The 24,638-nt window shown below is 39.1% G+C and overlaps 1 long non-coding RNA gene across 1 annotated transcript; it reads left to right on the top strand.

Annotated features, from left to right (window-relative positions):
• Window positions 1-16,802: 16,802 nt before the first annotated feature.
• LOC128145011 (uncharacterized) lies at window positions 16,803-24,392 on the top strand. The gene is made up of 4 exons (XR_008236293.1): window positions 16,803-16,875; window positions 20,802-20,885; window positions 23,147-23,258; window positions 23,487-24,392. It is a non-coding gene; the product is annotated as an uncharacterized LOC128145011 (long non-coding RNA).
• The last annotated feature ends 246 nt before the right edge of the window (window positions 24,393-24,638 follow it).

Here is a 24,638-nt window from a genome sequence, read left to right as displayed (position 1 = left end):
TTCCATGTAGGCATGGGAAAGAAACTCCCATTTCTGACAGCCTGTTGAAGGTGATGGGAACAGCTCCTTTGGCTGACAGTGCAACTTTAACTACCTTACCTTTTTGCTACCTCCACAGGCAGTAGCTAGCCTGCACTGGAAGGAAGAAGGAAAGGCACAGCTCAGAGCATGTGTACTCACAGCCCCACTCCCCTAGACGTGAATGCCTGTGGGGTGCTCTGAAGGGGTGCCAGTGCTGCTACACTAGGACTTCCCATTGCACAATAAATTTTCATGCTTATAACTGCCTTTCTGCACTCAAAATGCCCAGAATTTATAAAAATCTCTGCTGCACTTTTTATTATTTGAATACAGAAGAAGAAACCCTATGTGAATGCAATTAAAGTTGCTTTTTCTTTTATTTTCTTTCTATTGCCTAATCTGTAAGAACGTACAGTAAAGGCAAGATATTCCCCATTCAAGGAGGGAGGGGAATGAGCTTAATGATTGTAGCACCCTGGTACTGTTGCACTAGCAAGTGTAAGTAAATACAATCCAAAACTTCCTTTGCTCCAACTGTCTGATATGTAGCACAACAGCCCTTTTGGAGGAAGACTGGCTGTGTTGCAGATGAGGTAGTGCACGCAGTCACTCCCCCAGCTGAATGCTTTAACGTGGCATCAGACCTTCCGTGACTGAAGGTCCAAAAATGACCCTGAAATATTCTTTCCAATTGTTGCATGAGGAGCTACCACACTCTGCCAAATTTTAGTTTTCTTACTTGGCAACACAAAACAGTCTGCGGGACACTTTGGTCAAAAAAAGGAGGGAAGGTGGCGTAATGTAATGCGCATATGAGAATCTAAGCCAAAAGAGTAAGCTATGCCTAAATTTGCCAACAGATACATTCCTGTGTGAAGCTGAAAAAGCAAAGACCTCCTTAGCATACAAAGGATTAAATATGTCTGATGGCCATTCCATATTTAAACCCCTTAAACAAGATAGTGTGAAACACGTAGCGGTGTCTATAGCAACAGGTGTGAAATCGAAAGTAAGGATTTTTCTCTCTTTCTGTCTCTCTTGCCTGCTGCACAATACTCCCGAAAAACCTGTAAGAACCTCGTTAAAACCATGCATGTATAACACAGCCCTACTGCATCAAATGACTTTCAAAGGCCATAGCTATGTGCCGTCTAGACACTGTCCATTGGCTTTATCACAGCACATCTTAAGAAGCAACAAAAGGCAGGGTGCTGGTGTGGAAAGAAATGCTAACAATCTAGCAAATTGCTAGCATCTAGCCCAGAATCTTTTCTCTCTGACAATAGCCACCAGTACATACCCAGGGAAAAGGATAAGATCAGGACAAGTATACTGATACTTCTCTGTTGTGTTTTCCTGTCTCCCACAGACTGTAACGCAGTGACTAATAGGTGGTACCAACCTGTTTAAGCACCCTTGGCAGAATTTTTTGCTTTCTTCTGTGCATTTGTTTAATTTCTTCTGCTTTAATTGTATGAAGCCTTTTGGTATCATAACAATGGTATCTGTTCTTGATTGCAAATATCTCCATGTTCTGCAGATCCATTTGCAACTGAGGAGGACAGAAAATGTTGGAGCCCTGTGTAAGTGGTTTGCATGGACTTCCAAGGTGCAACACCTCTATGCAACCTGCATCATTATGCTCACTTAATTTGTTTTCTCTAAGTGTTTTCTCGACAGGTAGAATTTGTAATGTGCAGTTATATGACAGATTTTGCCTGGGGCCAATGTTGTTTTCTGATACATATAGCTGATTGGCAAACTTTTCCAGCCACACACTGTTCTGGACAATGGAGAGATTTTAAGGTGGCTTGGATCAGAACTGGGACATTTGGCACTATGATGTTCTCATGACTGTTTTTATCAGCGCAAATCATGCCCTGGAAGACAGAGGCATCTTGCAGCCTTGTAGTTTCCATAAAGGAATGCTTTGGCCTTGTTAATTCACGGGGAGCTTTTGTCATTGGCTTCAGCTGCTAAGATGTCATCATTACATTTAAATGTTTTGAAGAGTGGCCACCATCCTTACAAAACACTTACTTACTTAAACTATTTCCACTCCCAAAAAGCTCCATACTATGAGCTTGATCCTTTTGTACTTAACATATCCCCAAATTACATGGGGAACAGCGTAATGCACGCTGGAAGGCATTTCTTACCATAGCAGCCCTTGTCAGAACATTGTATCTACTGAGTCATGGGTTTCAAGAACAAGATGAAAAGTTTACATTGAAGACTGAATCAAAGTAGAATACTAGCTCTGGAAAAGGATTTTAAATCATCTATATTAACAGAGTGAAAGGTTCTGTTTAGATTTAAGCAAAGAAATATAATATTTAGCTAGTTTGCTCAGGATCTAGAAACTACAACAAAAATAGAAACAAATCAAGCGGCCTCACTGTGTATCATTTAACATGATGCAAAACTATCCTGGCATGTTTTTAATGGAACATTAGTTTAAATATTAACTGTTTAGTTTAAACAGAGATTTTAGCTTTTAATACAGCAGCTTTATTAGGTGATTCATGTAGACTGTACATGAGCTTTTTAAAGTAACTATAGCATCGCAATTTGTAAATTGTATGATTTTACTAAAGACTCTATCTGAAGTAATTCACAGTCCCCATTTTTAAGACAGTCATTGAGTTCTTATTTCATAACCAAAATTCAACATCTAATAATAAGTGCTGATTTTAGGAGGATTAGATCAAGTAAAGCTACTCTGCTGTATGCCAGTTTATTAGCACATACTACAACACAGTTGATGAGGCCAATCAAAATGGATTCATATGGTTACTTGGTATTTCTTTCAGACCTGACTGCATAGTAAGAACCTTTGAATTTAATGTTAGTTGTTCAGCACAGTGGTGACCAATCTATGTAAGAAAATCCAGTTCACCCAGTATGACTAAGACAAAGTAGGCGACAACTCCATTGCTATCCCCTTTGCCTAGTCATTTAAACTGTGTAAAATAGGGATGGCAGCACTTTTCCATTTTATACTGAGATATATATAACTACACAATACAGTGGAAAAGCAAGCTGACTGCTTTTTAGTCAGCTCAGAAAATAAATGAGCTTTGGTCTAGGTAGCCATTGTGCCCAGTGCATATTTCTAACCTGGCTGCACTGTGGGGTGGTTGGTGCAGCACCAAACCAAGGCTATTAAACCCTCTGGGGAGGCAAGGGGCGTCAGTCTGCTCAGCCCTGCGAGCATCCTTGGAGCACAGGGCTCGACTGTCTCTGCCTCTGTCTGCAGGAGGCTCACACATAGTTTTTGTACAGTAATGTGTTAGAACCAGTAAAATTCACTTGTCCTAATGATAGCAACTGCTGAATTTAGTACTTGGGACTTCAGAGGAGCCGTAAGTCATTAGACATGTTTAAAAAAAGTAGAGAAGCTATAGATGTCTCATGCCATTTACCTTTAGGGCATCCTACTGGTACCACTCCAGAAGACTGCAAGTCCATAGGGACTGTGTGACACATCTGCCAGCCTCATATAGATATCTCAGATACTCCAAGCCATCACAAAGGGCAACAGACACCTACATGTAGGAAACTGAGCCCTGTGTTACCTGTCCCATTCCATTGGACTTTCATGAACTTCACAAACTACGTATTTTGTTCAGAAAGGTATCTCCCTTAAAATATTCCAGTGTGACTGTAACAACCAGTTTCATTTTTGGAGTTTATATTTTCAGGGGGAAATTGGATAAAAGCACAGCATAGTGAAATATGTCAGTGGATACTTGCGTGTAGCTCAGGTTTATGTAAGCCGGAGTTTCATACACAGACACACGCCAGCATTTGACCGCTGTTACTGTTATAATGGTCAGATTAAGCTTTCTCTTTTTTCACTTTCTTCTTTACTTTTTTTAATGTTGATGTTAAAAGATAGGCTCTTTAATCAATAGCTTTCTCTAATGTTTCTGCCATGACAAAATGGTGCTCTCATTTTTCATTAATTGGTCTTTTCATACTGTTTTCTACAAATGTCAGAAGATCAAGTGAGGCACACATTTGGATTTCAGCTGTGTAAACATATACTATGTCAGTACTCCAGTTTACCCTTCTCGTAGCTGCAAAGAGCAGTTTAAAGTGTACGGTCTAGGGATTTGTTAGTGATAAATGTGCTGCTAACATCACAGATGAGGATGGTTGCTTCCTTTCCCCCAAAATCTCCAGTTGTAAGAGTGGCCCTATCTATCAGAAGCACAGCAAACAGAGGCAGCTCCGTTGCACAGCGGTAATGCAAACCCACACTGAGATTCTCCTTTGCTTCAGCCCCTGTATGAGCCTGTTTTTCCTCAGCAGATCTGTGCAATTGAGAGGGAAAGAGCAGTCCACTGCTTTGGGAAATACTGTCTCAGAGTGTCTGCAGGCTCAGATGGCAAACAAATACATTTGAGTAGCAAAGTCAAGATTTTGTTCCTCATCCCATGTGTGGAGACCAGGGTATTTTTTGTTTTGCTTTTTTAAATGGAAGCAGAATTTCTGTTCCCTGTGCTGAACTGAATGTTACCTTTTCCCAATAGTTTTTCTGTTCTTTTGCATTATTTGCATGCCTCTGAATTTCCCATGAAAGCATTCTTTGTATTAAAGACTCAGAGGCATTGTTAGAAAATTTCTCTCAAAAATGAGTTATCAGTTTACGGAGTTAGATCCCTGGCATTAAAGCCAATTTCCAGCAGTTACAGAAGACATTTTCCTAAAAACGCTTTACACAATTTGAAGAGACTCAGTGCATTCTTGGGCTGGTTGAAAAGCAAGTTGCTAACATTTCAGAAATACAGAGCTCAATGAAAAAAAGCACAAGGTCATTTATATTTTCTGTTATGAAAATGAGGCCAAATTCATGACCAGCATAATCAGGTTCAGGGCCACTGACTTTAGCAGACCTCACTTATGCCAAGTGTCAGGCTGACTCATCGAAAATAATACCATGGTCCCCCTTTGATCTACGTCACTGCTAACAAAACCTGTGCATGTATGGAAAGGTCATGCTCACATTCTCGATAGATACCAGACACCTCTACCACCTCAGTTGAACTACTCAGTGGACTACGTACTAATATTAAGTATTTACAAGATCAGGATGCCACTCTCAAACAATATGGGGATATGGAGATCTACACAATATGTTGCCTGTGGAGTTTTGTGGGTTTGGGGTTGGTTTGTTGGGGTATTTTTACTTCTTTTTTTTTTTTAAAAAAAAAAGCTAGAATACGAATAACATATTGCTGAATGAATTTTCCTTTTTTTCATTACTTATCCAGCACTGTGCAGTAGCGATTGAGACGTAACCCACTTCAGAAGGCACCATACCTAAATGAGTATTTCTTATTCAGACAGCGTTATTACTAGAATGAGAGGTTTTTCTGAAAAAGAACTGCCAAATCTGGACTTCCCCTATCCAGTCAGAAGAAAAAAAAGCCTGTGCAGGGTAAAAATATGAGGGCAATATTTCCTAATCACACTCTCAGGTTGGAAATTATTTTGCTATCCTAACCCCCTGGAATACTATTATTTTTTTAGAAGTCTCTCATAAAATTAGTAATGGCAAGAACATTTTGAGTCTGAATAGCATGCCTATGGGAGAATCTGAAACCATGCAGTTTCTAGCATCTGGGGGTGAAGTCTCGCTGTTCAGCAAGCTGCTCTGGATAGCGCAGATAGCTCTGGCAGCAAGCTGGAAACACCTATACAGAAGTGCCGACCAAAATAAGTGGTTTATTTGGTTTAATTGTATTTTTCTAACCATGATGTTTCATTTAAAATCTCTGTCTTTAACATGCACACACATAAACAGATACATGTTCTTTCATGAAATCACTGCTGATCTTTTTGACATCAAATCCACACCTCTGACCAAAATGATCAAAGATTTGTTTTGCTGTCCTCACAGCAGTAAGAAATATGTGCATGCACACACACACACACATATATATATATGTATGTATATATGACTTTTTGAACTTGTATTTCAAAACACGCATTTGATTTTGTGTTTGGTACGGGCTTGTGTCTGACTTTTTGTGACTTTTCCACAGCTGTGATGAGGAGCCTGGCAGAGCAGGGGGGTGGTGGTCAACAGCCGAGCTGCTGCTGTGTGCGCGTGTGCCTGACCAGCTCAACGAGCCATCCAAGGATGGTGTCCTTTGTTTTGCTGCTGGGGGGTGTTCAGCTGCGAAAAGCCCCACATCTAGCGCTGGCAATGCTTGAGAGTGCTGTGCTTAGCTCCCAATAGGAGCGTGCTGGGAGGATGGGATCCCTCGTACCATGACTCCCAGGAGCATGGGTCCATTGTGGTGCCCTGTGATCTGTTGTGTGTCTTGTGTACAGGGCCCTGCTCAGGATGTTTTGCTGGGAGCTTTAAACTCATGTCACCCATAATTTCATGTAGGTCAGACATTACGGTCTCCAAAGTGAGATCTTTAGTGCTTTGCTCTGCTAAACTTTTCCTTTGTGTGTAATGGCTTGTGGATGGAAGAAGAGGAAGGAGGGGAAGGTGATAGGGAAAACCAAGGGTTTGATTGGCATGCAGTGATTTTGAACTAGCGGGAAGCAGGCGCCTCTGCTCTCCAGCCCCCGCATACTTCTCAGTCCGTGTGTGTTGAGAGGGGAAAGAGGCCGATATTGTTCGCTCTGAAATTAATTCCCAGTTAGCCAGTTACTCCTGGTTTTTAGCTCAGAGGACACTGCAATTGCATTTTTCATTTCAGTAATTATAGAGGATATTAAAGTGGATAGACAGTTGTAGCAATCTGGCTCTTTAGACATATCCACTTGTCCAGGATCAAATGGCTACAGCATATTTAGGGTTACAGTCTCCTTCTTTTCCTTCTTGTTCTCTACTGCAGTGGATTTTTTTTCGGCGTTACCATGACAACGCTATATCTGGCTGCCAGCTCTGTCGTAAGTTATTGAACTGAGACTGGCTTTTGGTTTAGCAGATAATTAGGTTCTGTCTCACAGGTTCATTTTCCTGTGACTGGGACGTGAATATGACCTACAGCTGGCCTCAATTTCAGTGTCACAGGCAAAACTTTAACCCTTCCTAGTCTCACCACTACTGTACCCACTGCGGCAATTGCAAACACTTTCCCAGGGGTGTTGGACACAGCACACCCTCGTGAGTCCTCGGGGCTCATTGCCCAGGCTGTGCTAATCCCCAGCGAGGAGGGAGACAGCCCGGCTTGCATTCACCCGCTGGGCGGGCAGGGGAAAGGGTATCGCTAGCACCAGATGAATATTGATTGTCTAGTATGTAGATTTGTCGGAAAGGTAAGTTCACTGCTTGATTAGTGACCCTTTAAATAATAGAAATGCAAAGAGTGGTGGCAGGCTTTTTTTGCTTGACTCAGGAATATGAAATATTTACGAGAGGTTTGTTTTAGCACACAGGGCCCCATCTTCAGCTGGTACCCACAGCGAGGGAACGAAGCTATGAGGAACCGCCATGTCATTCCTGTGTGTAACTCCCTGATTTTCTTTTTCTCCTCTGGGAGAAGGGCGGGTCCAGCCTAGAGGTGGGTGCAGGTAGCACAGCACCTCACCAGACGGACCCTCAAGCTCGCATAATAAGGCCTGAGAAGGAGGAAGATCCACCATTTTCTTCAACACGGTTCTCAAAAGTGCTTTTTTCCAGCGTTTGCATGCAGTGTAACATGGTCTTACAGTTTTAGCAATTTCAAGCCAGGGCATAAACCCCTCTTCTCTCTATGGAGGAACCTGCAACAAAAGGTATCGATCAAAGGGAAATTCCATGAGACTTCACTAGCTGATATTTCCTTAATTTCTCCATGGAATGAGGCAGGTTTTTCCTACCCTGAAAAGAGCAAGGGAGATTTCTCACCCAAAGCCAGCAGATCCCTGAGGGTTTTCCAGAGAAGCACAAGACCATTGGTATAGGAGTCATGTATCTGTTTCTCTGGGGCTATGGCTTCTCGCTGACTATCTGGCAGCGCACACCATAGTGCTGCTGGGACTCGCCCCATCTGTGTTTCCTATTGACACTCTCCTTTCTGGGGAATCTCACAATAAAAAAAAGAGGCTAGCTGCAAAAACTGATGGACTTCCACTGTTATCCATCACAGGGCTCTCACATCCGGGGTATTGTCTGTGCATGCTATGGACGTGTGGATGGAGATGCTGGCAGGGTAGACACTTTTCCTCAGCTTCCCTTCCCCCCCCACCAAATTATTTGTGGCGATGTCTGTTGATTGGAAGGTCAAAGTGTTCAGACAGGGCATCCATCTTGTCTGTATGGAATGTGTCCTTCTGAGCTAATGTCCCAGCCTGCATTTGTTGATAAAAAATACTATGTTTAAAACCTGCCTATTATACGGGACAAAGCAAATGACATTTCATAGACCAGAGTCAGTGACTTCTCACCGTAGATAACACTGAAAGCTGCAGATTTGCCATATATGTATAACTGAAATGATCAAAAAAGGCCCTTGAGGTATTTCTTGATTAGCATATTTAGTGTGGATTAGACCTCATTGCAATGATAGCATAGAAGTTTTGCTGAAGGGTTAAACTTGGAGTGGGAGTGGGCCGGAGGGGAAGGTCCCCCTTGAATTACAGAAGAGAGATGTGAAACTCCGCATGCTGGTTGCCCGATAATTCATCCAACTGCTGGGTGTTAATGAACATTGTCACGTCTGGGACCCCGCAGCCCCGAGCTGGGAAGCTGGTTGATACCACATCAGCAGCATGTTACAAAATATCAGTGGTACATTACTTTTAAAAAAAAAGAAGTAAGCTTACCACCAAGCCATTGTAAAGGGAACATTTTCCATTGTAAATATAATCACTGAAAATTTATTTCTTTGTGTAAGCAATTCTTATGATTTTTTTAGGGTTATTTACCTTTTTTTTTTTTCAGATTTTATAACTGATACACAGACTAAGTAGTTTCAGTTTTTGTTTAGAGTTGGTTTCAGTGTCTGGCCCTCATATCCTGGCATAGTCCTGTAATGTTTCATCTGTGAACACAGTTTAAAGCCAAATGAAACACTGTTTTCATTGGAACCATTAGAGAAATCAAGCAAATATTGCCAGTGGGATTAAGTTTTATAAAATATAGATAAGAAATCTGAATGCTTGGCCTAGAGCAACCTGACATTGTCCCAACAACATTTGCAAATGAAAGCATGCAAACCAGTTCATGGGGGTGGGGAGGTGGGGGGGAAGAAAAAAAAGGAAATTAAAAAAACAACAGGAAGATTGCATTGTTGCTATTTCATGATTTCCAGCCTGAGCAGCTTGAGTTCTTAAACCAAGAAGCATTATTGTAGGTAATTAAGCCCACTACCCACCACAATATATACTGTTTACCACAACTGGCAGCAAATTAGTCTCTTCCAGAAGATGCAAAGCTGTCAAGTCCTTCTGAGTCTCCAAAGTCCTTCCACAGTGGATGCTCTCTAATGTGAAAGACAAAGACTTGCAGGATCTCGCCTACCCTTAGGTGCTAAGACCAACACACTTGCTTCTGTTTATTCCCAGAAAAATTGCTAAAAATCGAACAACAGAAGAAGTTCAAGCTAGAAGGAGTAAATTACAGCATTTCTTGCATTCTAACAATCAGTAAATGCCTTGTAAATTTATCTTGAATGTGAGACTTTTTTGCTGTTTAAAACTCCCCCCACACACTTTATAGCATGTCTACAAAAGAAAAAATAAATGGGAAAAAAAAAGGAAAAATAAATAGAAACAAACAAACAAAAAAACCCCAACCCCAAACAAAAAATATCACCCCAAATTCTGTTTTGTGACATTCCTGCAAATGTTTGTTTTTATTGATAAAAAATTTCAATACAATGTGGCTGGAAATGGTGGGAGTCTTTGCATCTTCTAAATTTATACATCCTAATTAAATGTTCTTTACTACATTCTGACAGAACCTGCCTCTACATATTGCCTCTGTGGTGGATGTTGGCTGCTAAACTTAGTTACATGGAATCATGTCCGAGTTACGTACCTTGAGTGGGCTGTGAGAATACTTCCTCAAGTATGCCTTATCCTTTTGATTTCTTATCACATTTTATCCTTATGAGGTACTTTGAATAGTACTTCAAGGGGAGCAAAAATAAGTCCCTTAATTTAAATATTTCATTGTGACAGCAAAGTTGAAAGTGCTTCAGATACTCGGATCAGTTCCTCAGATCCATAACAAACTAGCTAGCTGTACAAAATATGCTGGTTTAAAATCAGAAACTACTTTTTTTTCCTTTGGTTCTTTAAATTTTAAACTAGATTTTTTTTGTTGCTGTTCAGATTATCAGGCAAATGGAAAAAAAATAGTATCATAGAATTAAAGAAAACTCTCCTGAAACTAAAGATCAAGCATGCTGTAATTCATAAATTGACATGAATAAGGAAGAAAATATTGTCACAATATCTACTAGGGTTAAATTACAACATATACCAAGAATGAGAATGGGAGTGCAATCTTTAAAGATGAAAATTTAGATTCATGATGTATCTTAAAAAACTAGCTATGATTCTAATTTTTTCAAAAGAAAAATGATTCTTTTTTCCAAAATCAGAATGTTATTTACATTCAATAGTTGATAATATGCTGTAGTAGAATCCATGAGATGATGCATCAGCAAACCGAACTGCAGCCTGTTTTCCATGTAATGAAGGATTATTTTTTTAAAGTTTCTTTTTTGCAGGTTTTCTGAAACCTCTTTTTTATTAAATACAAAATCTGCATAAATAAGTCATCATTTTGTTTCAGCTCTGCAGAATGGAAGTGATTTTTCACTGTAAAAGAAACAAAATGGTGATAAAAGCTCCAACAAAACTAATAGCAAAATTTGAAGTATTTGCTCCCAACCTGAACAGGCCTTTGACCCAGAGAGCACTACAGTCTCTTGCCTATACAGTAGTGGAGCACATATGTTTACTTCTTTGGCACTCTTGAGCCCAGGAAGATGGCGGCTGCTCTCAGGGATAGACCTGGGCAGAGGCATTGCTCAGAGGAAGGGGAAATGGGTGCTTCCCAGTGGCAGTATCTTGCATGCCAGCATCAGTACTCCAGAGGCGGTAAGGTAGAGCGATGCTCACCTTTGTGGTTGCCTTTCTAGTCAGCACAAACATCTCTGCATCTCCTGAATGCTTGTTTTGGGTTTGGACAAATGTCACCATAGAAGTCTTCTGGGGTAGGTACAACAGCTCGAACGATGAGTTTTCTCAGCTGCTGTAGCAGAGCTTTGACAGTCACGCTCGGCCAGGGTGGCACTTCACCTGAGCAAGGACGTTCTTTTTAATCTTCAAAATGTGCACTTTATTTTTAAAAGTGTGATGGGAGAACTCACTTATTTATTAAACAGTGAATTATAGGCTGTATGGTTGCCACCTTAATCACTCATATCTAATAATTCTTACTAGCTCCATGGGTGTGACCTTTTCTAAAATAATTTCCATGCAGTAATAGCAATAAGATACTTTAGGCAGTGCATTTCTGGGAATCATTGCACTTCTCAGGTGACTGAAGTCACTCATTCTTCGTCCTTATGCTTCACAACACATCTGAGGCATGAAATTATTCCCTTCCAATGTGATGCCTTCTCCTACTCTTATTGCTTAAATGATTTTTAAGGATTAGTGTGTTAAAAGCATTGTGAGAAATTCAGGGAAAAAAAAGAATATTTTGAATTAAAGTTATCAACCTGATCCACATTTCAGTGATTTTATTCCAATCATGAGAGTCTGGTTCTAATATACATCCATGGTATGTGCTAGCAAAAATATGGAGGGCACAGTATCTTTCTTGACAGTGTGCTGTAAACAAAAATTGTGTCATATATAGCAGAAACTACCAGAACTGACAAGGTTTTGTATTTACAAGAATAAGGAGAAATGCATTTCTCTGTCCATTGATGGGTACTTCCAGCTGTCTCCTGTATGCAGGTACCATTCTTTGTTCCCAGGATTTTATACATTCAGCTGTGATTTCTCTCTAAATCCTTTCACCATATCTTGATTGATTTGCAGACAGAATACAAATTCTCTTGAGACAAATGTATCATTACCATTTTAAATTGTAATCTTTTTCAGATGATGTTGGGTTTTTGCCATTAACATTTGAGAACAAAAGGCTGGAGTTCTAACATTTGTTGCAATACTGACAAGCTACAATAGCCACCTTTCAGGTTTTTTCCCCATATAATCATCTAGTTGCAATATGAGGAAACATTTGTTTCATGTTCTCTACAAAACAATGTGTACACAATCACAGAAACATAGCTTCTGTGCATTTATTTTGCTGTGAGCAAGAACTGTAAAAGGCCAGCATGCATTTTAGCTGGAGGACTAGAGAAGTAACCTTTCTTTTGGGGTCCAAAAGCTCTCTAAAGCCAGTGTTTGGAAAATAGCGTATTTTACTAAGTCATCACTTATTAAAGTCCTTATTTACAAAGCCCTGGTGAGCACTACTCTCAAGTTTAAAGTTATGTACGTATCTGCATGCTCTGATGAACCAAAATTATAGCTGCTTCCATTTCTGCCTCAGTGACAACCTTCATACATTGCAAGAAAATGCTAGAGCTATTAATAAAAATAAAAGATTTCTTTGATATCCAAGGCTGCATCGTCGACCCAACTGTTTCTCAGTTTGAAATCATGTACATATGTAATCAAGTATTTCTCAGTAATACCTTACAGCATCAAATGCAGCAAAAATTATTTTATGCTCTCATACAATCCATCATTCATATATACATAGCAAATACCATGTGATAGGTAATATACAATATATGATGTATATAGGGTCTGTTTAAAAAGTAATTTTTCCAAAAAATGTTATTCCTCTCTATCTTCTTCTCCCTCCTGCTGTACCCAGTCCCAAACCACTTTCCAATACTAGGTAAAATGGCAAAAATGAGGTGAGAAAACATGATTGTTTTTCTGTTTTACTAAGTAATTGCCTTCATTAAAATCAAGATTTGTCTCCCCTCCTTATTTGATGAGATGTGCAAATCTTTATAACTTGTATTTTATCTGTCTTGTATAGGTAAGACATGATGACTGATCTGCTCATGGCATTTTTCCTCACAAGAGAGATGAAAAATACAATCCTCAACATCAGCAGACTGGTCTCTTGCTTTTCACAGGTGACAGACAGCATCCCAGAAAAGGCAAGCTAGCACAGGTTATATGTGCAGTAAGTTTTTTACATGTGCTGTGTCTTATGCAGAAAACATGACAATAAGGTCTTCTAGAATAAAGTCTTTAATTAAGGACAGGAGGATTGTTGAAGTTCTTTTAAGTTTAGTCTCCAAGTTATTGCATCAGGTTCCTTTCTGGGAGTCTCACTGAAAAGTTCATGATGGTTTGTTTGAGACAACTGCTGGTGTCAGTTCTGCTCCCAGTGGGCAAATACATTGCCTTTTACCAATACTGAAGGGACTGGGAAATAAATAGTATACAGGGAATAGGTTCTCAAGAAGCAGGAAAGAGTTGTAGGGTTGGGCCAGGAAGGGCCAGTGCAGTATTTGCAACACCATTTTCCCCTTTTCTTATTAATTTTTGAACTAATAGACAAGTCATACCCAGAAGCATATGAAGTAGCCTGTTTGAATAGAAGACTCACTGAATTTCAAGCAAATTGTACTATGGTGTCTTTTCAGAAATTTTCATCTTTTGTAACTCACTCATTTTCAAAAGTAATCCATCCTGCTTATGGTTTGGAAAGGGAATGAATGGAGTTGTTACCAGAAATTATTCTTTGTCCAATGTGCTCAGCCTGAATATCTGGAATAGATAGTAATGAGAAATTTCACAAGCTCTCTAGTCCCACTCTGCTGACCTTAATGGTTTAGATAGCTTGGAAAGGACTTTTCATCTTCTAGGTCCAAGCTGAATGGCAATTCTAAACACTATGAATCCAAATTCTTTGCCTCTTACTGCTTTGAATGACTGTAATATTTAATATTGTTGTGGGTTGCAGTGTTATGAAATGAATGCAATCACATATAGCTAAGTGGTTAGTTTCTGTGCTCACCTGGGAGAGGTTTGGGAGAGACATACATGTGTTTCACATCTGCTGGTTTCTGGAATTTTGATGCAGTGGTCTTTGGCTTGTTCTTTGCCCATTCATATTGTACCTATTTAAACTCCAGATGTGAACAAGAAAAATTAATTTCTTCCTATCCCATCTTTTAATACTGTCAGATGAATATGAATCTCAGCTCTCTGGAATATATTACACAGAATTTTTATTTTGTTTAGTGATCATTAATACTTCTATAGCTGTGAACATATGCATATTTTTATTTGAAGCTTTGCACAGTACATTACATCTCCTGGGATATGAATTTTCTCCATGTCATTTTATAATCAATAACAGCTGTTATTTACATTTTCTTTCTGGCCATTTTTGTATAATATGCTATCCTTTTTATTATTCCTAGCTAGAAAATACCAGCATAATTTTATTTTGAACAACTGACATTTTGATAGAAAAAAGTACTTAGTTAAGTATTTTTAAATTATTCTTATTTTGTTTTTCTTTTCTTTGTAATACTTTGATTAATAACAACCATATATAGGCTTTGTTCCTCTTATCTGGGTGTCAGCAGTAATTGGAATCCATATCCATATCCTACCTTGCAATCATGCTGCAAAAGGCCAATAAATTCCTGCTGAGTGTGTTACTTGTTAAATTTAGTGCATTACATTCAGGGTAATGAATAAAAGCAGTGGGCCGTTACTGTCTGGTTGGCAGAGGAGGAGTAAGAACAGCCAGACTCCCCTGAGGCCCTGAGCAGGCTTAAAACTGTGACAGGCAGAATCAAGGGACTCCCTAAGCATCACAGTTCAGTTTGTCTCCCTTAATTTCCTCTTCTACCAAGATTTTAGAGGAAATGGAGGGAGGTGAGGTAATCTTCTACAGAAATACAAAATACACTGTGCTTGTATACCGGTACTCCCTAGTGCAGATTCTCTTCTAGGCAAGTGTGTTTAAAAGTAATATATCTGTGTTAAGCATTCAGCTGATGACAGGTTTGACTTTCCTTTAAGAGATGCATGTATCATATATATATATATACACACACACATATAGTGTAATGTAGTTTTATATATATATATAAAAACTATACACATAAATGTATGATTATAACCGATCGTGTTAACCCTCTGTTGGATTGCTGACTGCTAGAAATAAACTCTCAGACTTCTCTTTTGGATGTCTGAGCATTGATTTGGCTGACACAGAAATAGCTGTGTGTCTCTAACTGGTGAGAAATGATATGTACTTCAGTTCTGAATGTGGACCTGGTAAGTTCCTGAATTTTGGTTCCTCCTGGTATGCAAATTTACGGTGTTAAAATGATGAAAATTGGTTAAATAATGTTATGGAATAACTGAAGTAGCAAGACATACTAGAGTCTCAGTGAAAGGATACACAAACCTATTCTGTTGAGATTAGTAAGGAGTTTCTTACTCCTTCTGCAACCTCCTTTTGGATTTCTGTGCCTCTGAACAGAGAGAGCATGTGAGCGCGCTCCCCCATCTTGAAAGAGAGACTGGCTTGGGCCCTTCCCGTGCATAGGGAGGAGTGAGGAGAGCCTTACGTGCCCACATGTGGCCCTGCAAGAGAGAAGTGGCATGTCCAGGGGACTCCTCAGCCCACCTACAGCTGGCAAGATGCTTTGGAGCCTTTCCCTCTCACCCCCACGCCAGTTACCTATTCCTTTGGGAGACCATGAAAGGGAGTCTAGAATGATTACATTCAGCCTCAGTATTTTCTGGGCCTATGAAACTGTGATTTTTTGCGAGATTTGGACTTTTACTGAAGCTGCACTTCTTTCAGAGACACCTGTCAGGGCCAAAAATCTCGCAAACCTCCTGAACTGGAAATACTCAGTGGCAAATGAATTAGGTAAACATCTATCACGTAGATCCCAAGTAACTACATGTTTTATTTTTAAGTGAACTAAAATCCAACAATCAGAACAAAATTATGGGGGAGATCTTATCTCTGCTGCAGTCAGAGGCAAAGATTTTACTTCTTCAGGATATTATCAGCGTGGAGTTTCTTTATTGAGTCCTTCTGTAGTACATTTTTTTTTCAGAGTAAAGAAAAAGTCTTCCTCTTACCCTTCAAGAGCAGGGGCAATTTTTCAAAATTACAGAGGAAGCATAGGCTTTTTCGACTAAATCCACCACAGGATTCAGGATATCTAGCTCTTCTCCTAACTGTTCCTGGAAACATCTAAAGTTAAAATTCAGATCTTCAAATCATCCAGTAAACTGATCCCTAGCCTCAAAGTGCTGGAAGTTTATACGCACTTGCATTTTCATCAGTAAAGCTGTTTATATGACTACAGCTCTGCTTCTGAACATGTCTTGACTGTGCTGAACAGGTAGCTGAGTCAACTTCGGGAACTACAAAGTGGGTGTTCTTGTATCTGTATCCCTTGCAAACCCTGTTTTGATATGCATAGCACACCTAAGCAAGGAGACTTCTGCAAAACACAGGTAGAAGTTGGGGTGTTGTGAAAGCATCAGGCTCATCCTGTCCATGGATAATGCTTCGATGGTCCTGCACAAATGCTCTGGAAGAGTGTGGGACTTCAGGCAACATGGCAGGAAACTCCTAGCAAAACTGCAGCCAGTGAAGATTCATGGGCAAATGGCACTTTCTTCTATTTCACCTCTTACTGGAGTCCAGTTGTTGTGATTTAATTTTTGTGGTTTATTTTTGTATTTTTAGTAATATTGTAGTTTAATATTTGCTGAAATAATTTGTTTCACAGTGAGAAAAATTTTAATAAGAAGAAAATCTGATGGAAGAAGAAAAACCATGCAGGCCTTCAGCCTCCATACCTACATGTAAGATGTATTAGGGTGTTCCTTTCTTTTTGGGTTTTGAAGAGTCCAGGTTTAAAGTCAGATCAATGTCTGATCAATGACAGATATGGGATAGCTGTATTCTGGGATTGGACTGTATATGCAATTCAAGAAGTACCTGTGTTTGACAGTTCAAAACCAAGAAAGGCCTCTGTCACCAGAGGGGAAAACAAGATCCTCATAGTACAAGGTACTGCATCAGCCCAGGTTGATAGAGCTTACCATAAACCTTTCCCAATATGAAAAGCAGTATTTTGTTTTAGAAAATGGTAATGTTTTGATATGGGTGATCTCACACAAAATGAAATATTTGGTATAATCTGATGTTTTAAATAAGAACGTGGCTCATGCTGCTGCTAGGAAAAACTCTTTCCTGAAATTGTCCTGTTTATTATCCTAACCTTACAACATATCCTGGTTTTGTCTGGCAATCACATTAAAACTTAAAATGACAAATCAACATTTCTAAAACACAAACACACATGCACATGCATATGGAGCATATCCATAAAGAGAGGTTTTAAGATCAGTTCTTTAGGAGGATAGTTCTGGGTTCTGATGTGGTCTTGTGGGAAGTCTCCTAAGTAGTTTACATTTCATTAGGGACTTCAAAAAGGTCCTTGATTCTCTCCTTGTTGAACTGGAAAATACTGCAGATGAGTCCAGATCCTCCAAAGAAATCCTTCTGAATCCTCACAGAATTCTAGGCTAGGAATATCTGCTAAATTCTGAATAGCTCCACATGTCTAAGTGCGCCAGTCCCTGATCTCAGGTCAGGCAGTGGTTTTGCTCTGTGCCAGGCATTGACATTTGTTGTTGATGGATTTTTATTTCACCTTCTCATGTTCAACATTCCTTTGAGCTGGAACATTTAGTTTAAGGCTGTCTGGGTGCCATGGATAGAATCATCTTTAATCTTCTTACCATCAGAAATTCTGCAGAAGCAGATCCAGGTGCAATGGTTGTTGACTGGCTAGAAGTGTTTTATATTAACCCATTAATTTTTGCAGAAGGTTTGTGGGTTTTGTTTTTCTTTCAATCTGTGCTATTTCGTGCATTTCTCATCTCTACCTTTTTTCCATTGCTCTGGGGGCAAAATAAACTATGACAACAATGTTGAATGTAAAAGCTCTGTGTAAATACTTTGATTGTTTTAAAGGCCCATTTTCTGACATGAGGACTTCATGTTTCTCAAGTATTTACTTTACTTTCTGGACAATGTGTGCCAGTGAGGTCTATATAAGTAGAGCCAAACCAATATATCTGGAGAAGTAATCAGCCACAGTACTGTATTTGTGTCCTTTCCAAAAAAACAAGTCTGTTGCTTCTACTGCCAAGATCTGGCAGGTAGCTTTGAGGAGATTAATGGCCCTGGTGATTGTTATTATCGGTGCCTTTTTTTCCCTTTGTACCCCTAAACTATTACAATCCAAATGCTTATTTACTGAATAGCCTGAATGTAGTGAAAAAAAGGAGACTAGCATACGGGATGTTGTGATCTGACCATGTATTTGTTTATAACTTTATGTTCTTCAAGGTACTGGGGGAACACAGCCCTCTAAAGTACTTGAGGGATCAAAATCAGCTGTCCTTTCAGAGGCAGTCTATCAGTCATATGAAGGTTATTTTGGTCCTGCCAATATGGTAACGTATTTGCTGGAAGCTGACTCACTTGCCACTGATGAAGGTGGAGTTGAAGTTACCTGCAAGTTTCATGTGTTAGTTCTTCATCTCTGACTTGCTTTGATCCACTATCATTGCTGCCAGGTTGAGGTCAGATTGCTCTTATCGTCAGCTTTTCTTCTCAATTTGGTGCTTGGTTACCAACTCTATTCTAAATACTCTGGAGTATTTTCTCCTATGAAAACTTTTGTGTGATAGAGTCATAGTGTAGGGAAAAAAATAGATGAAATCATATTATTTGGATCATAGTTGAAAAAATAACCAGTGACCTGTGTTCTGTTTCTTGTTAAAAACTAAGATGAACAAATATGCACTGAACCAGTAAATAGGTCTGTGCAAGTACTAGGAGTTCCTCTTCTATTTCAGCATACGTTTTTGCATGGCTTCTTGATGTGGTGGAAAAAGACTTTGGTCTTCTGGAAGCCTTTGTGTAAGCATATTTCCTAGACCACATGAAGATGAGTCTGTGGCTACTGGCTGAATAGTTTAAAGAATAGTGTACCAAAACAGGTGGAGATATACTCTCTGTGTTTTTTTACATGAATGCATTTTTCTGGGCGCTTTTCTTTTCCGCCAAGCTTTACATATTCAAATCATTAAAAGACAGTCTTCAGAACTTCAGTTAATAGTTCCCAAAGCATGGTATCTTACCCAAGGATCTTCTTCAAATGTCTGTCTTGAAATTCACACAAAGCAAGTAATGCCTTTTGTTTCATTATTATTATTATTTCTGAATCTGGCTGAATTCTCTATTTTCTTATTATTTACTCTATATCAGGGTCCTGACTAGGCCTCAATGGCCCTGACCAGCCCCACCTGGGGCCTTCATCCACAGCTCCATCTGTGGACCCACCCGTTATATATGAGCTCATGCCCTTACTTTGGGTGACTCTCTTGCAGTCTGGAGAACTTACTTTTGGTGCTGAGTTTTAGTCCATCAAAAGGATGCTAAGGGAAGCACTACCTTCCACAGAGGGTAGTGGGTACAGCTGCGTGTGGGGGTTCTTTAGTAAGAGAAGCTTGTCGTCAGCCTGTTCAGAGGTCTTGTCTGCAGAATACTTTGTCTCTAAGAACTTGTCTGCAGAAAATAGTTGGGTTTGTGCTTTTGTTAAGGTCTGTAGGAGTGCTATGTGTTCCACTGCTCTTGTATGCTAATCTCTGAATCTCCTATTATGGAGAAAAAAGGAAGGAAAATGTCCTTCTATTTTATTTAATTTTTCTTCCCCTTTCTTTTAGTGGTAGTTCAGGATAGCATAGGGAATTGGTAGTGGCACACTCTATTTTAAATATCTTGCTTTTTGGTTGCAGACTTATTTTTTCCATTAAATATAGACTTTGAGATATTTTAGAAAGCTAGTAAAATAATAATTCATTTTGTTTATGAGAATATCTGATAGAAGTCTGAAAGTGCAAAACAGAAGGGATCAAAAAGGGAATACAAATGAAGAAGGGAGACATTTTAACTCAGAGAACTGCTGTTACCTTAGGATAAGGTAAATTCTCCCTTGACAAATATAAATACAATCTAGTGTAGTTATGGACTTGTTGGCCCTTACTGAGGAGTCTAATGAGTTTTGCAGATGAAAATAATATAGGCAAGGGTTAGGAAGGGGCTCTCAATAATGGATCTTCTGGATTGTCACAGCCTGTGATATTGGAAGAGATGGAAACCCTCCCCATAAAGAAGCAATAACTGAAAGAACCAATGCCCCCTGGGTGAGTAAACTGGCAAAGGAAAATGGCAAAGAGGAGGCTTGTGAAAACCTGTATCTGGAAGAGCACTAAATATACCTCTGAACATTAATTCAGTCTATGTCTATAAAGGCTGAGCTCGAGAGTTCTGATACAGGTTTTGCTGGACTGGAAAACTTGAGGTGCTGAATGGCTTCTGGCCTAACAGAGAAAGCACAAATATGGTGTTTGGTTACCTACACAATCATCATCATTGATACTACTAATGATTCTTCTTCTAGCTGGTGAGGAAGAGAAAGAACACGGCACAGGAAAATAAGAGATTGTTGGGGTTTCTTATGCCTATCTCAAAAGGAAGTCGGATGTTTTAGCAAGAAAGATAAAAGAACTGAACCAGTCTTTCTGAAAAATATAAATATAGAATAATAAAAAAGAATGACTAAAAGCTAGGGAAATTCTTTGTGTGAGAGGCTCTTGTTAAAAGACGGATTCATCTAAGCCCAGGTCTCATATCAGGTTTACTTTCAAAACAGGGATGGGAGTCCAAAAGGAGAAGCAAGTGTGACAAAGACTCTTCATTTCCCTTTGGGCACGCCAGGCATCGTCCCTATGTGTAGGTGAGTGGTATTTTAATTAGTAGGCAGTGTGTGTCAGTAGTGTCTCTAACAAAATACTACAAGCAAATGCACAACAGTATAAACCTAGATGGAATGTGTGCTTACAGTTTATTTATACTATCTATCATTACAATGATGATATGTGTATATATAATGGAAACTATAATTTATCCCTCAAAGATAATTGTATAGAGTGAGTCTGAAGGATAAGAACAAGGTAAATTTGGGGAGAGAAAGAAGAATATATATATATATATATATCAGGTTTTGATCTGTGATTCCAAACGTTTGTTTATAATAGGAAATACCATGATAGTTCGCTGGACTTGGGACAGCTTTTTGGCTTAAATTTTTTTCTTCTGGCCAAAGAGATTCCTCGAAGAGGGGAACAGCGTTGAACTGGAAATCAGTCTTGGAACGGGAAACCTAGAGTTTTTGCAAGAGTTCTGTAATCTTTCTTCATAACAGATGAGGAGCTGAGTTGCTTGATTACTTGATTGTGAGAAAATTGTTAGTGTGGTTTACACTTACTTCTTAAGCTATGATTGGCCTTGTTGTGTAAATCTGAGTGAGGCTACCCACCAACCTGAAATGTGGAGATTATGCCTTAAGAAATATCAAACATATATCAAACACCTGGCAGAAACAATCTACCAACATGATTTTATTATCCTGACACTTTAAATTATCATAACATATGCTCAGCTGTAGATCTAGATGCATAGTTACATTGTAAATTCAAATGTTTTCCCATATTTTTTTCCTGGTTAAAATATCTAAAGCTATGAGGGATGGTACTGGTGAAGCCTAGATGATATCTCAAACTTATGTAGTAGTACCAAAACCCTCAGTGTGGCATTGCAAGTGTAACTGGAAGCTCTGCTCTGATGTGGTGTGGATGAGGGGATGTACTTTGTTTCCAAGGTTATCATGCTGTAATCCAGAGACACAAATAATCTGCTGAGCAATTGATGTACATACAGATAGAGCTGTCTGATCATGTAGCAAAGGCTTACTCCTGTTGTCCAGATTCTGAAAAGCATTAAAGCACAACTAAAACTACATGGAATATGCTTTTCAAGATCTTGTTGAGGTATATGGTCTCATTTGGGAGAGTAGCTCATTCATGAGACAGTGTTTTCTTGAAGCTGTGTTGTACACTGTCAATGTTTGAGGATCCAGCCCCATTAGAAGAGGATGGGCCATTATGAAGACTATCCATATTCAAACAAAAGATTCTTCTTAAAGTAACATTTGTGATTCAGTGGGAGGCAGGAAAGATATGTTTGAAACTTTTAGCATCCACACTGAAGTGAGAAACATTTCAGCTGGAACCTACTCAGCTGGCAATGGATTTAAGAGGTAGTCTGGTTGATATAGTCCAGACTCTACAACAGAAGAGTGAGAAATATCAAGAGAATGGTCTTGGACCCAAAGTTTACTGCCAATATACTGCATTGTCAACAAAAAACAGAATCAAGAGACAAATCTTGAGACAAATTCTTGAGTTAAATAAGAAATGTAGAAGGATATAACCAGCTATCACAGTGGCCTCTTTTCAAAATTGGTGGATAAGTTGATGAAAATAATTGGTAATGAATGTGTGTGCTTGGTAAGTGAAAGGGAGAGCAGAACTGAGCATGTTTAAAAAGAGATGTAATCAGGTAGTCATATTGGAGGGGAATAATGGAGAGTTTAACAGAATAAAAGAAGAGGAAACTGAAAGAACAAAACATTAGAAATGGGCTTCCACTTGCTGACTATTATGGCAAAGCTAAGACCAGTACTGAAATGTGTAATTCATAGTATATGCCAATAAAGAAAATTAAGAAAGGAAGAATAAATATTAAGGCTCTGGTGAGGATACACAAACTCAATGCTAGCTTTTTTGCATTTGCAGATGGAAACAACCTTCCCTGTACAGAGTTGCTTCACATCCCACTGGTTAGCCCTCCAGAATACCAAATGCCTTATACAGGCCATATGCTAGCACAAGACTCTCCTCTTTGAAGTACATTAGAAATGCAAGCATGTGGAGATGGGTCTGTCTGCATCATCTGTTAGGTGCTTACAGACCACTTTCATTACTGCCTTGCATTTGGCGACACTCTAGCAAATGGGATTTACAAATGTTACCACTTAATTATATAGCTTTGACAAATTCTTTAGAAGAAGACCACCTCCCAGCATGTGATGGGTACTTCTGAAGTTCACTAGGAAAGCCTCCACTTCAAATTTCAAGCTTCACTTTCCTGTTTCAGCAGCTACTTCACATTTTTGAGGAATATCAATGGATGTGGTGGGACAGCATGCTCTGGTGTTCAAGTCAAGGGGATGCAACAGATGTAAATAAAATATAATCAAATATTTTGGGTAAAGTTATATTGAAAGACAGATCTGTTCAAGGCTCATCAGCAGCCATTTTCTTGTTTCTTCTCTTTCCTCTTCTTTTTTTATATGTTCTTTCACAAGGAGTCATAAAATATGTGTAACTGACTTACTATTGTAGAGACTTTTTTAAATTATTTTCCGTGTGATTCCTTGGGAAAAGTTTAATTGTTAAGGGTTAAATTGCTTAACATGTTCTGCTCTCTTCCATAGGATCACTGTGGCTGTACACACTGCTTGCTGTTTCCTGAGATGGCAACCTATCTTCTGTCATGAAGGTCTAGACATGGTCTACACTTAACTCAAGTTTATGGCAAAAAATAATCTTAAGAAAAATGACACCAAACTGCATAAATCTTGATTTCAAATTAATGTTTGTGGAGGAAGGGAGTATGGTACAGCAGAACTTGATGGCACATGGTCTTTTTCAACCAATAATGTACTTCTCCTTACATGGTTATTTCTTCTGAGCAATTACAGATTGCATGGGACGGCTGGTGAAATGAAAGAGGAGTTAAAGGCATACATTACATCTTCGTTTTCCTCTGTCAGCGGAACAGTGAAACTCCTTAGGTTTTCATGCATATTATCTTCATTATATAGGATGCTACCTGGTTTGGGGGGTTTTTTAACCACTCCATTTTGAGAAACTTCACTTTCCCCTGCCCAGGGAAAGTCATTCATAAATAACACCTTAGCACTTAAAGAACATTTTTCATCTTTGATGCTGGTAAAGCACATTAAAAAAGGATAGTAAGCATCTTTGTCATATAGGCAGAAGATCTGCAGCAGAAAAAGGTTAAATGGCTTGCCAGAAGGCACACAGAAAAGTAGAAGTAGGAGTGGAAGACAACCACACACAAGTCCAAGGATAGTTTCTGTCCTTTAGTCAGTACTATAGTTCTGAAAGGTAGGAATAAGTACTACACAAGCTCTTCTCCTCTGCAAGATGTCTTTTCATAACACGGCTAAGTTTGGCTCTCATTGCTCTCCCTCCTGCTTAGCTGATACAGTTTCAACTTTTTTAACCATATGTGACAAGAGCTAACCTGAACATCTATAGAAATTGCTAGTTTAAGGAGCTTGTACTGATGTTATTAATAAAAGAAGAATTTGGAAGATCTCACTGTTGAGTCTCATCTTTGTACCACAAGAGTAGAGAAAGTGTCTTCCTAAGCTTAATTGCCGTGGAAGAGAATAAAAACATTGGAAAACTATTTTACCTAACACTTAATGAATACTTTAAATGAATGTTTGCAAGCGCCTAGAAGACAGCAGCAAAACAAAGAAGAGTAAACAGAGTTTTTCATTCTGAAGAAATTTGCCTATTTTCTGTAACAGAAAGAGTAATAGTAGGTGCTATAT

Source organism: Harpia harpyja, chromosome 8 (genome assembly GCF_026419915.1).
Source record: "Harpia harpyja isolate bHarHar1 chromosome 8, bHarHar1 primary haplotype, whole genome shotgun sequence".
NCBI lineage: Eukaryota > Metazoa > Chordata > Aves > Accipitriformes > Accipitridae > Harpia > Harpia harpyja.
Note: the sequence above shows the minus strand (reverse complement) of the source record. Positions and strands in the feature narration are given on the sequence as shown.